The following is an 11847-nucleotide window of genomic DNA, read 5'->3' on the forward strand; positions in this document are numbered from 1 at the left end:
ATGTTCTGCTAAATTTTTATGTAGATATGGTTGACACCACTATAAAAGCGTGGCACACGCGACATGAAACTAGTGAATAGCGACATGAATCGAAGAGGCTAAAGCGCCCTGTAAACGGTCAAATTCGTTTGTCAAACTTTACGTTCTCATCAAACAATAGCATAAATAAATGATCAAACAAGTTTGTTAACTTGCCCGTAGATTCGGTTTTCTCCTCGCCCGTGTCGAGCAACGACTGAGATCTCCCATACACGTTCAAACATGTTTGTCAAGCACGCCGTCAATTAAGATTTCCATCAAACACGTAGACTGTTAGACAAACGCATCAAACAAAGCTGCATACTGTCAAATAATTTGACAAACAATTTGATCGTTTACAGGGCGCTTAACGGATCGCCTCAAGCAAGCGAAGAAGTGAAATGTTATAGTGAAATCTACCTTAATTGTCCTAATAATTGAGTGTTGAGTGTCACGTAATAATACTTACACAAACAATCGACCAATGTCGACTTTATCACAACCATTATCAAAATTAATAGTAGTATCAAAAGTAATTGTAAAAATAAATAAAGTATATAATAAAAAAAGGGACCACAAAATTGATCTCGATGTGTATTTCCTATACTTGTACAAAAACTGATTTCCACAAATTATGTATAGTAACAAATATATTTATTCTGTTACTCTTAAATTTACTGTAAAATTATTTTAATCAGTACTAATAGGAATTGGAAATCAAGCAAAATACTAAACCTGATTAGGACCACAGCTGTTACAGAAAACAATATTTACATCAATTTGTATATCAATATTTACAACGTGCCGCCAAATCTACTTTAGAATTAAGTGAGTTTTGCACGTCCAAAAATAGAATATTTCATAATTTAGAATATTTTTATATATACATAGACAGGGATCACTTCCATCTTGACCTGTACACCCTAAAGTACAAATTAAAAGGTATTTTACAACGTTAGTTCTAAGTTTATAGTTAAATCAATCGAAGAATTATTTTTGTAAGTTGAAAGGGGTACCAACGGGTCATATTTTACTGTTATTATTGGATTAAATACGAAAAGTAGTTGGTATCTATCGATGGAGTCATCGTTAATTTCCACCATATCCATCGATTGAACCCCCTTTAGGGGCATTAATAGCTGTTACAGAGTCATCTCATTCCTGGAATTCCCTATCACGGCAAGTATATAATGATTTCAAGAATTAATGAAAAATATTATGTGGTTTTGTTTGGTGATTTTTTAACTTGTTGTTCGTTATCTACTAACTATTAAGTTTATAGTGATAATTTCGATTTTATTTTTTTAACATTCACTATCTTCAAACGACGAAGTTATAACATTTTGTCTTTATAAAACTATGTATTAATTTTAAATTCGAGCTATATTCAGAGCAATAAAAAATGTACTCTCATCAAATTTAGCAAAGTCATAAATTTCATATTAAAGTATAGGGATATCTTACCGTCGATCTAATCAGATGAGCTTAACTCATTTAGTGTTATTTAATTTGATTTTTTTATTTAAGTTTGATATTTTATCACATGTACCGTTACGTAGGAATTTAAATTGAATTATGATCAACGTTCGTCGGGCAACTGTTTTATTTATTCGTGGTCGGATGTCTATGAGTGCAAATACCACTCACATTTATTATCAAAATCAATTCAAGTTCACATATCAGCTTGGATTGGTTTTTATGGCCCAAGAATGAAATGTTTTGGAATATTCATTGACTACAGCCGAACCTCATTTCAAACATTTTAAATACTAAAAATTAGATTACGATTATGAAGAGATTAAAGACTGATATAATGAAAATACAGTATTACTATAAGTCTGATAGTTACTTTTAATGTATTGTATTTGAGAACACTTAAGACTGAAAGTTGAAGAAAATGATAGTACAAAATATACTAGACAAGTTTGTTGCTTTTATTGTTAAAACACTATTTAAGTATATTGCATATTTTGAATTTGATTATTATTCATGAAACGATAAGACTGAATAGCTGTGTTACTAAACTAAGTGTTAGCATACTACACAACAATGTCATTTCAATATTTCCTATATATAAAATCCATGACTGATTTAGTATAAGGAAAAATGTTTTTAACAATTTTTATGTCAATTATTGTTTATCCTTCAATGTTTAAATTTACAGCATCTCACTTTTTTGTATTTAAGAGAAATGCTTAATTTATTTTTAAAAGAAAAGTCTGTCATTGTTTTTGAGTTATATAAATTTGACTAAATTAATTCAAGATAAATGTTTGGCTCGATCTTAATCTCATGTAATAGTACCTGTTTTGTGACTAATTTAATTCTAATAAATATATTGTGATATGGCAATTTATCCATCTATTTTTGAAATTTTATTAGAAATTAAACGATATTTACTCTGAGGATGATATTTATCCATAACATAAAGTAATAAAAAAAACCGCCCATGAATTCGATTAAAAAATATCATACATTACGCAATCCATATTTGTTTTAAGGGACTTTTTCTGATTTAACCTGGGTTTAACCCAGATTCCCTGTGCTTTAAACAGCGTGTAATAAAAACCTGTGATCTATCGACGTCATTTAAACTTGGCATAAAAACAAAAAGCGTTGTAAACAGTATTCGAAAAGCCCGAATATTAGAGTTGATAAGCCCCTATAACCCAGACTGCGGTTATTAGGGGTACTAAGGTGTTCTTAAATTATGGCCATTATCTTAACCTTCAGAATCATAGTCACATTTGATTTATGTAGCTGATTTCTTTTTTCCTGGTGACGTAACTTTTAGATTATAATTGATATTACATTTTAAGAAGAAATGTTAATATTAAAAAAATTCAAACCAAAGAATTTGCCCATTTGAAACGTTAAAAACAGTGATTAGTAAGATATCTGCATCTTAATGTCCTGAATCTAATTTTCAATGATGTCTTCACATTTTTAATGATTACGTAGAATTGTGTAATTACATAATTAACTAAATATTTACAAGCCCTTATAATCATGTTTTTTTGCTTTTGTCTTATTTATATTGATTACATTGACGATTATTTTTAATTCTGGATCAAGTTTTTGTTACACACTGCTATCGAAATGCAATGCGAAAGCTTCCTCGTTACTGTAAATAATTATGCAAAGCGTTAAATTTAACAGGATTATCTGAACGGACGGTGTATGGTAAGTTTTGGCAAGGGAAAAATACAGTACACGATCCGAAAAAACATTTGTCACAAGTTTATTGGGTTTTTTTTTTAGATGTGTGACTAAAGTGTAGTATTTCTCGATTGTGAGCATTCTGATCTTCGGTGATTAAGAAACTTTTCTCCGGTTCATGCGTTCTAGTGGGAATATCGGAAAGTAGCTTTCAACTGTAATTCAAGTTTCATATAGCAAAGGTGGATCAAATGAAAATATTACCTTTAGTCTAACAAGCGATTCCATTATTAACCTGGCCCACTTTGCTGGACTATCAAAAGATCTAACTATGAACCGATCGCTACCAAATACAAATTAACTCACTAGGCCATTTCCTAAAAAAATCATCGATATTGATCCAGGCGTTTCGAAGTCTATAGGGAACATACATACACATATTGACATTTAGGCATATGAATAGATATTATACATATGCCCATCCAAAAGAGTTCGAACAGTACTCATTGGCAGGGATGGTCTAATGAAAATCTGACCCGTAATGTGAAGAACAGGCCGTTGTTGAAGTCAGAAGCCAAGAAGCTTCAAACTATAAATTCGGCTGAAGGAGGAGCAACTCTCGGTGTGATAGCTTTTTACCTGAGTAACACTCGGCTCCAAGAGCAACTTGAATGTCGCCAGCTGATTAGTAACCGACATGTTCAGCGGAAGGTGAGCTAAAATCTACCTACACAAACAAAGTCCCTCTACACTTGTCCAAAGAGTCGCGTGTCGAAAAGTTCCTCGACGATCTGGCATAGCGCATTTTGTTAGTCACTAGATTACGGAGTCCTCCGGGGATATTATAATTGTATTGGTAGTTTTTGAGGGTATGGCGCATTTTGAAGCAAACGTCCAGATTCTTCAGGTTCAAATTGTTTGGAAAGTAAAGTGGGCTTCTAATCTTGCCACTTTTCGGCAGAGTGAAGAGATCCTTTGCGGCTTTTTGGGCGGGGGGTAACTGCATAACGCAACCTCGATTATGGAAGACGGGCTGACAGTGTGGAAGTCCAACTAAGTTTACGAGAGGTGTTCAATAAATTATGATAATGCCATAAATTATTCATTGGACTAATAAAAAAAAACGGGCAGCCATTAGATAATAGGTTGGGGAAAAAGTCTTTTCGCATTATAGTATGTATGAACTTGTAACAAAATCTCTTTGGCTATACAATTTATATCTGGCTGGTTTTGGTATCATTAAAAGTTTAAATTTTAAAGAAGTTAATTCCAAATTCAAATTAGGAAAATGTTTGATTTTTATTTATTTTTCGCACTGTCAAGATGAGTGAATCTAATGAAAAAATTCGATACATTTTAAAATATTACTATAAAAAAGGTAAAAATGCAACGCAAGCCGCGAAAAAAATTTGCAATGTTTATGGACCTAGTGCAGTGTCTGTGAGAGTAGCACAAATTTGGTTTAATCGTTTTCAAGCCGGAAATTTTGATGTCAAAGTTGCACGTCGCTCTGGTCGCCGTATTACGGATAAAATGGATGTCATTTTTGAAAAAGTGGAGCAAGATCGGCACATCAGTAGTTGCGACGTAGCTGAAGGACTGGGAATTGACCCCAAAACAGTTTTGGCGCATTTGAAAAGTGGATCACGTACGACAAGAACGTGCGAAAAAGGTCGTCGTCAAAGGCTGGTCAGGCTTCACAGACTGCCGAAACCCGGGTTAACTCGCAACAAGTTGATGCTGTGTGTGGGGGATTGGAAGAGTATTATTCATTATGAGCTGTTACCACCAACCAGGCAGGACCATCGATTCTGAACTCTACTGCAAACAACTGATGAGATTAAAGCAAGAAGTTGAGATAATTAATCAACCTCACACATCTTTAGCCACTCAGCAAAAATTAAGAGAGCTTGGCTGGGAGGTGTTAATGCATCCGCCGTATAGTCCTGACTTTGCCCCTTCAGATTTCCATCTGTTTCGGTCTCTTCAGAATTATTTAGGCAGTGTCAGATTAACACCACGAGAGGACTGCCAAAACCAATTGTCGCGGTATTTTGATCAGAAGCCCTAAAATTTCTATAGCAATGGGATCATGTCCTTACCTACAAGATGCCAAAAACTTATCGAACAAAATTGTACCTACCTACATACTTTAATAAAATAAATGTAAATAAACTATATTAAAAATGTGATTTTTCTTAAAAAATGCGAAGAAACTTTTTCCCCAACCTATAATAGTAATAATAAAAATAATATATTCCTTTGTTTTTTCAAAACAAAAGTCCATTGTTTGCGTCACGTCGGAACCTGTTCTTAAATTGAATGAAATTGAAATTCGCGCGGTAATATCTGCTTGATTTTTTTTAATTACGGAACTGGTATATCAAGATCTGAGAACAACATTTGGGAGTTCATGCTTCTCCACATTCTACGCGCTTTGGTGTGCTGGGCTCAAGCGTGGAAGAACTTCCATTAACAACGACCCCCGCACGGGACGCCGACATCGGTACTGATTGAACAAATGATTAAAAAAGTCTGGGCAGATCGTTGTGTTACTGTTTATTTTATAGCAGAGGAAGATTTGTAAGCGCCCATAATATTTTCTGACGCGCAGAAACAAACGAGACAGAATTTCACAAAGCTGTTTGCGTTTCATAATAATTAACGAAACATGGATTCACTATTTGTGAGCCGGAAACGAAAGATCATGTTTGGCTGTTTTTACGGGGACAGCCAAGGGGTGGTAACAGCCAAGTGGGGTGCCACTGTTATGAGAACTACGCATGACAACTAAAGTTTCGTGAGGAAATACGCAAACAACGGCGTGGAAAATTCGCTAAAGTTGTTTTGTTTTACTAAAATAACGCCCCCACACACAAGTCCCAGAGTTGCGATAGCTTCCATTTAAGAAGGTGGCTTCGAGAGTGAGAGAAAGTATGCTTGTACACAAAATAAATAAAAAATGCAAAACAATAAATAAATAAAAATGTACGATTCGTGGTCTAAGATAAATTTGAAGATGATGCAGTGGTCGCCGCGATATACTATTTTTTTAAAGAGGATTTTTTGATAAAATTAGGTGTTTGTGATTACGATTAATCTAGTCTGAAACTCCTCCGGCATGAATTAGTAATTTTCTCCGACCACCGACACCGGGGCGTCCGCATCCAGTAACACTTCAGTGAAGCTCCTCTTCCATTTACATTTTCAGGCCAATATAGGTTGCAAACCAAGAGCTGAGCTAAATTATTTTAAGCTCGCATAGCTAATATATTCTTTACTCTAGTGCAGACAACGAAATGAATAACTTAACTGAAATGCGTGAAGATAAGATCGACTTAGGCAAAGACCACAATTGTCTCTATTAATAATTATGAGCATTAACTAATTTCTCCAATATAATTGTTATTGAAGCTTTCTTCATACTTAATACTTTCTTAATCATACTCTTAATACTTAATACTTTCTTAATCATACTCTTAATACTTAATACTTTCTTAATCATAACTTCCCGTGGCTACACGTCCGTTAAACTGCTGCAACTTGCACAGCATTGATTTTAATTTTATTCAATTAGAAATGTGGACGCAATAAAATTGTAACTAATGGATAGCTAGGTAACATTTGATACAGCTTCAAGCTCTTGGTATGCAACAATCCTTATGCACAGCGAATATTTAACGACTGATGACTAATAGATGTTTCAACTATAGCAATGAGCGAAAAAAATGTAAAAAAGCATCGCGTTTTATTCCTTTTCGTATTATTGATTTGTAATTTCATCTTTTATTTACAGCTGCCAGTTACATGGCGGTTTTACGTGAACATTTATTCAATAGCAATGGGAACACAGTAGTGAAAAGCAAAGTGACAGTGTCTATGAGTGCAAGAGTGAAATATTCCTAGTCCAATGACCGTTTTGGTTAATGCGCAAACGTAACCAATTATATCGTTAGTTATAATAAGACTTAAATGCGATTCTAAAAAAGCAATTAATAGGTTTGTTTTTAAATTGTATTAGATGTAATGTATTGTTTGATTGTGAATTTTGATTCCTTTTTTATGATAAGTTGATGACAATATATCAGCAGAATATGGTATTAATTCTGGTTGCCGAACAAAATTATAGCTCAAAAGTAACTTGAGCTACGTAAATGGTACAATGAAGTAACATAAGTTAGGTACGTAATGATTCGAGTACTATAGAAGTTAAAGCCTTAAATCTATTAGATTATTATGAGATGAATTTTAATAATCTATGAATTTTAAGACCTCATACATCTTAAAACAACATCTTTGTTGTCTTAAAAAGTATTGGGTTATATCAGGTCAGAAGTATCATTGTTGTTTTTTAATGCTCCATCACAGTTACTATTTAATTTAGCATGGTTTGTTTTACTATGAACAACGGTAAAAGCAAACAAACAATTATTTCTTTAAGGGAATGATGAAAAGCTAGGGTTAAATAATTATCTGAACAGTCAAAATAACTCCAATCAATAAGAATACTTAACCAGATGATTGACAGTTCATGTAGACAAACAAACCATGCTTACACTTCAATAAAGATTTAAAATGTGCTTCCAAAAAGGTCATAAACACACAAAGTTCGATCTGTTGTTGAGTACAGTACAAATTAACTAGTATAATACTCAATAAATAATTTCTCATAACACAATACAAGTTTGATACAAGAAAGATTGGGTAAAATGGTTAGTGCTTTTCAATATAGTGAAATCATCATTATTATTTTCTTTAGGAATATTATGTTATTAAAATTACAATAAAGTGAAAAATTGAACATGAAGGTCTAGGTGAACATGAAATACTATCATTATAATTGAAGTAACTTTGGACTGTATTCACTGTTTAAAAATGCCCATTGCAAATAGACAACTGTGAACACTGGTGAGCTATTTCACATTACATACAAATATTTTTCATAAAAAATAATCAAATGGCTTTTTTATTGCATACAGTTTTCATGTCTTACAATTTACCTCATGTTAAGGTTTATTCAATAGTTAACAACCGTTCAAGCTTTTAAGCCAGAATTAATGGCTTAACTGGAATGTAGTCGCAGCATATTGTTACGAAGAATAAGGGATACGTAGATATAGCTGCAGCTAGAAGAGGTCGGATCTCATATCCATATCCCCTGGTATAGCTGGACATATATCTTCTTACCTAAAATGTAATGTAAACACTAGTTATATTACTGTATAGACTGAAACATATTGACACTTCATTACCGAGCTACGAATTTGTTTAATACGAAAACAATGACTCTAATCGACGTCTGAATTACAGTATCTTACAGACTATTGAAATTGTAGGTTCGATACCTATAATGAAATACATTAAAATGTTAAATTCCGAATTACTTATATTCACCATCACGACCATTCTCAAACTATTAAGTACTTATCTACTAGTTAAAATTACTATTGCACTATAGTATTTTAAAGGCAGACGTAATATTGTGAAGACGATTAATAGGTATCTACCGTAGGTACTAATACCAACACAGTCACACCTGTTTTGACAGTGACAATTGACATAGAAAACACGTCAAATAGAGAACCGACATGTGCATATCGATCCAAGAATTCCATTGATAATAAAATGAGAGCGTTTGCCATAAAAAAAACTATTCGTCCACCTCAATGTTATACTACATTTTTCCCCAAATTATCAGTTTTTTTAAAATATGAACTGGTTCCAATGCACCATACTTAAAAGAAAGGGAAATAAGTCGCTGGTCTTCCTCTGAATCTTATATGGCAGCTAAGAATTCTACAGCTTCCGGCCCCTTGAAATATTGTGATTACAAATACTACCACTTCTTTTTTGTTTTTGAGCGAGTTAATAATAAACCGCCCTGTAAATGTACTACTCAATATGAAAGAGTAAAACGTCATAATACGAATTGAGTTTAAAAAGCTGAACTTACACGCAGTATCTTTGTGGACTTCTGAGATCGAACTTAAGTTTGGAGAAATTGTACTTGAATTATTATGAACTTTAATGATTCCAACACATTGAGGTGGTAAGAATAGCGTAATACGATTTTGTAGGATGGCCGAGACGCCTGAAAATAACAATTTAATACTACATCTAATGCGTGGAACATTCTAATATGATCAAATGTTTTTGATATTCATTTTATAGCATTACAAATTGTTGTTGTATTTCGATCATATAAGTGTTATGAAAAAAATGTTCTGCATGTCCAGTGGTACATTGGAATCCATAAACTTATTCAAAAGCAATACATTTGTGCCTAGAAAAAATACAAAACTATAGTTAATAAGTATTTAAAAATAAGATGTTGACGATACATTATGATAAAAATATCGACTATTGATCTAAATTCAAACAAGAGCTGGCCAAATCTCAAATGGCAACTCTAATAAACAAGGGGATAATCAATGGATACAGGCGAAAGACTTTTAACCAATTAACTTAAATATCGAATAAAAATCTCTTGTTTTTAACTCTGCCTAATTTTAGTAGTGATAAAGGTTTATACATTGAAACATTGGTATTCAATAACAAAAATCGACCAGTATAACACCATTTTAAACTCTTCAAAAAGCTAAGTTTTTTAAAAAGGTAATTCGTTTTACCTAGCCGTACTGCGTCAAAAATCTAAATCAGGATTTTTATTCAATTCAGAAATCAGCAATAATCATGGTTTCGTTTCAGGTTTGCTCTCAATGGGCCTGTATCCATTACTGTTAGTTAGGAATGCACACTGTAAATAATCTGTTGATGTTGAACACTAACAAGAATATAGTTACAATTTTATAAAGGTATAACAGGCGGGATTTAGACACCGAACGGAAATGGATAAGTTGTTTTGAGTAAATCTGCGACAAAGTGCGATAGAGCGTTGGTTTTGTTGGTACAGAGATTGAATAGGTTAAATTGTGTGTTTAAAATTTAAGAGCCATCGGCTTACTTACTTAAACCGATAATTTACATATTTTTATAAAACAACGAAATAAATATAGTTTAATGTTGTTAAGCGAGTCGATTAGTTTCAAAGTTTGCAATCTGTATTTTTGAGCCTTCTTATGTACCATAATTTGCTATACGATTCATATATTAAGATCTGCCACTGAAAAAATCTCAGTAAATGACCACCATTTTACTGAGATTATATTTCATCCCATATTATCTCATTTCTTTTAATTTCATCCCACTTGATTAATGTCTCAAATTAATCATCTTCATTTCATTTCACTCCATATTATCATTTTTCATAAACATGAGAATATAAATTAAAATAAGACATGACTTAAAAGTCTTAGTTACTAGATCATAAAATCCATTAAAAAAAAGTACTATGACCTGGTTTACCTGGATAGCATAGGTATTCTCTAGAAACCGTTACCGGTAAAATGGGGCGATTAGGGATTGAGAGGCGAATCGGGAAAAAACCGGGAAAATCTTTCGACGCTCAATATAAGTTTTATATTCGTTGCAAAATCTTCCATTTTTTGTAGTTTAATAGTAGAATGTTGAAAGTTCACAAAACAACTCTGAATATGCATGATAATAGCTGCTAACTTATAAAAAATCGCGTTTCAAATTAACTTCCTGTGGTGGTAATTATTTTAGTGCTAGAAACTTTGCTCTCTTTTATTTATTTGATAATAATAGAAGACGACTATGATTTATAAACGTTATTTAGTGTTTGAACCAGCATATATATTAAAGGTAAGTCTCAGTTGTTATTGGTTTTAATGTATTTGATTAAATAAAAATACATGTAAAAATCTGTTGTTTTTGGGGATATTGGGGACGTCTTAGGTACAAATAACCACGAAAAAGGGGTCAATTGGGATGAGAATACGTGAAATGGAAACGACCTAAGTATAAATAGGTACAGGTTAGTAGGGTTGTCTATGTAGTTATAACAATATTTTTTAAATTTGTTGGTAAAAATCTGGTTTATTCGAAGCGAAATTGGGAATAAGTCTTTAGCTGAAATAGATAAGCAATTTAATATAAGTAAGTCGATTTTGCAGAGACATGTAACAAGATCAATGAAATCTCAAGGTGGACAAAAATGTCTAAGTAATATATTTAATATTTGAATAATAAATATTTAATATTTGTTCAGAGTGAGGGTATTCATCTGATTAATCCATGGAATAACCGACACACCTAATCTCTTAACCCAGATAGAAATATCAGCACTTTCGATTGCACTTATAATTGAGGTGATGTCTGCTATGTACTTTTGTCAGTTTTTCAATATATTTTTATTGATGATCACTTTGTTGGTGCAACTAAATAAATAAATAAATTAAAACTATATATAAAAATAAAAGTAGTGCCAACCCTAGCAAATTTCTCATTTCGTCCCAATTAACCGCAATTTTCGGGTAAATAGGGATTACACCTATTTTTGCATTTTTTGCTTAAACTGGAATGCTAGTTGCATAATTTTAAATTAGACAACAAAGATGCCCCCAAGACTCAATCATTTTGATCCTGATATAGCATTATATACATCAACAACTACCTTAAAATTGCTCATAAAGTTGGAATTTGTCCCTAATCGCCCCATTTTACGGTACCGTATGGTTATTGCGACTAGGTATTACGAGTGATAATTATTAAATCCGATTAAAGTGAACATGGAACCGACTCCGGACT

At 32.6% G+C, this 11847-nt stretch overlaps 1 protein-coding gene and 1 long non-coding RNA gene across 2 annotated transcripts in view; one reads left to right on the forward strand and one right to left on the reverse strand.

Moving 5' to 3' along the window:
- LOC149503569 (uncharacterized) overlaps positions 1 to 7199 on the forward strand; it is a 29863-nt gene extending 22664 nt beyond the window's left edge. The window contains exon 11 of the mRNA XM_089730470.1: positions 6974 to 7199. The gene's annotated coding sequence lies outside the window, so the exon portion shown is untranslated. The remainder of the gene's footprint in view (positions 1 to 6973) is intronic.
- Positions 6741 to 8686, reverse strand: LOC149503570 (uncharacterized). The gene is made up of 2 exons (XR_016323684.1): positions 8562 to 8686; positions 6741 to 8364 (listed from the first exon to the last, which is right to left on the reverse strand). It is a non-coding gene; the product is annotated as an uncharacterized LOC149503570 (long non-coding RNA).
- Between the last annotated feature and the right edge of the window lie 3161 nt (positions 8687 to 11847).

This window comes from Bombyx mandarina, chromosome 01 (genome assembly GCF_030267445.1).
Source record: "Bombyx mandarina strain Sakado chromosome 01, ASM3026744v2".
In the NCBI taxonomy this organism is placed as follows: Eukaryota; Metazoa; Arthropoda; class Insecta; order Lepidoptera; family Bombycidae; genus Bombyx; species Bombyx mandarina.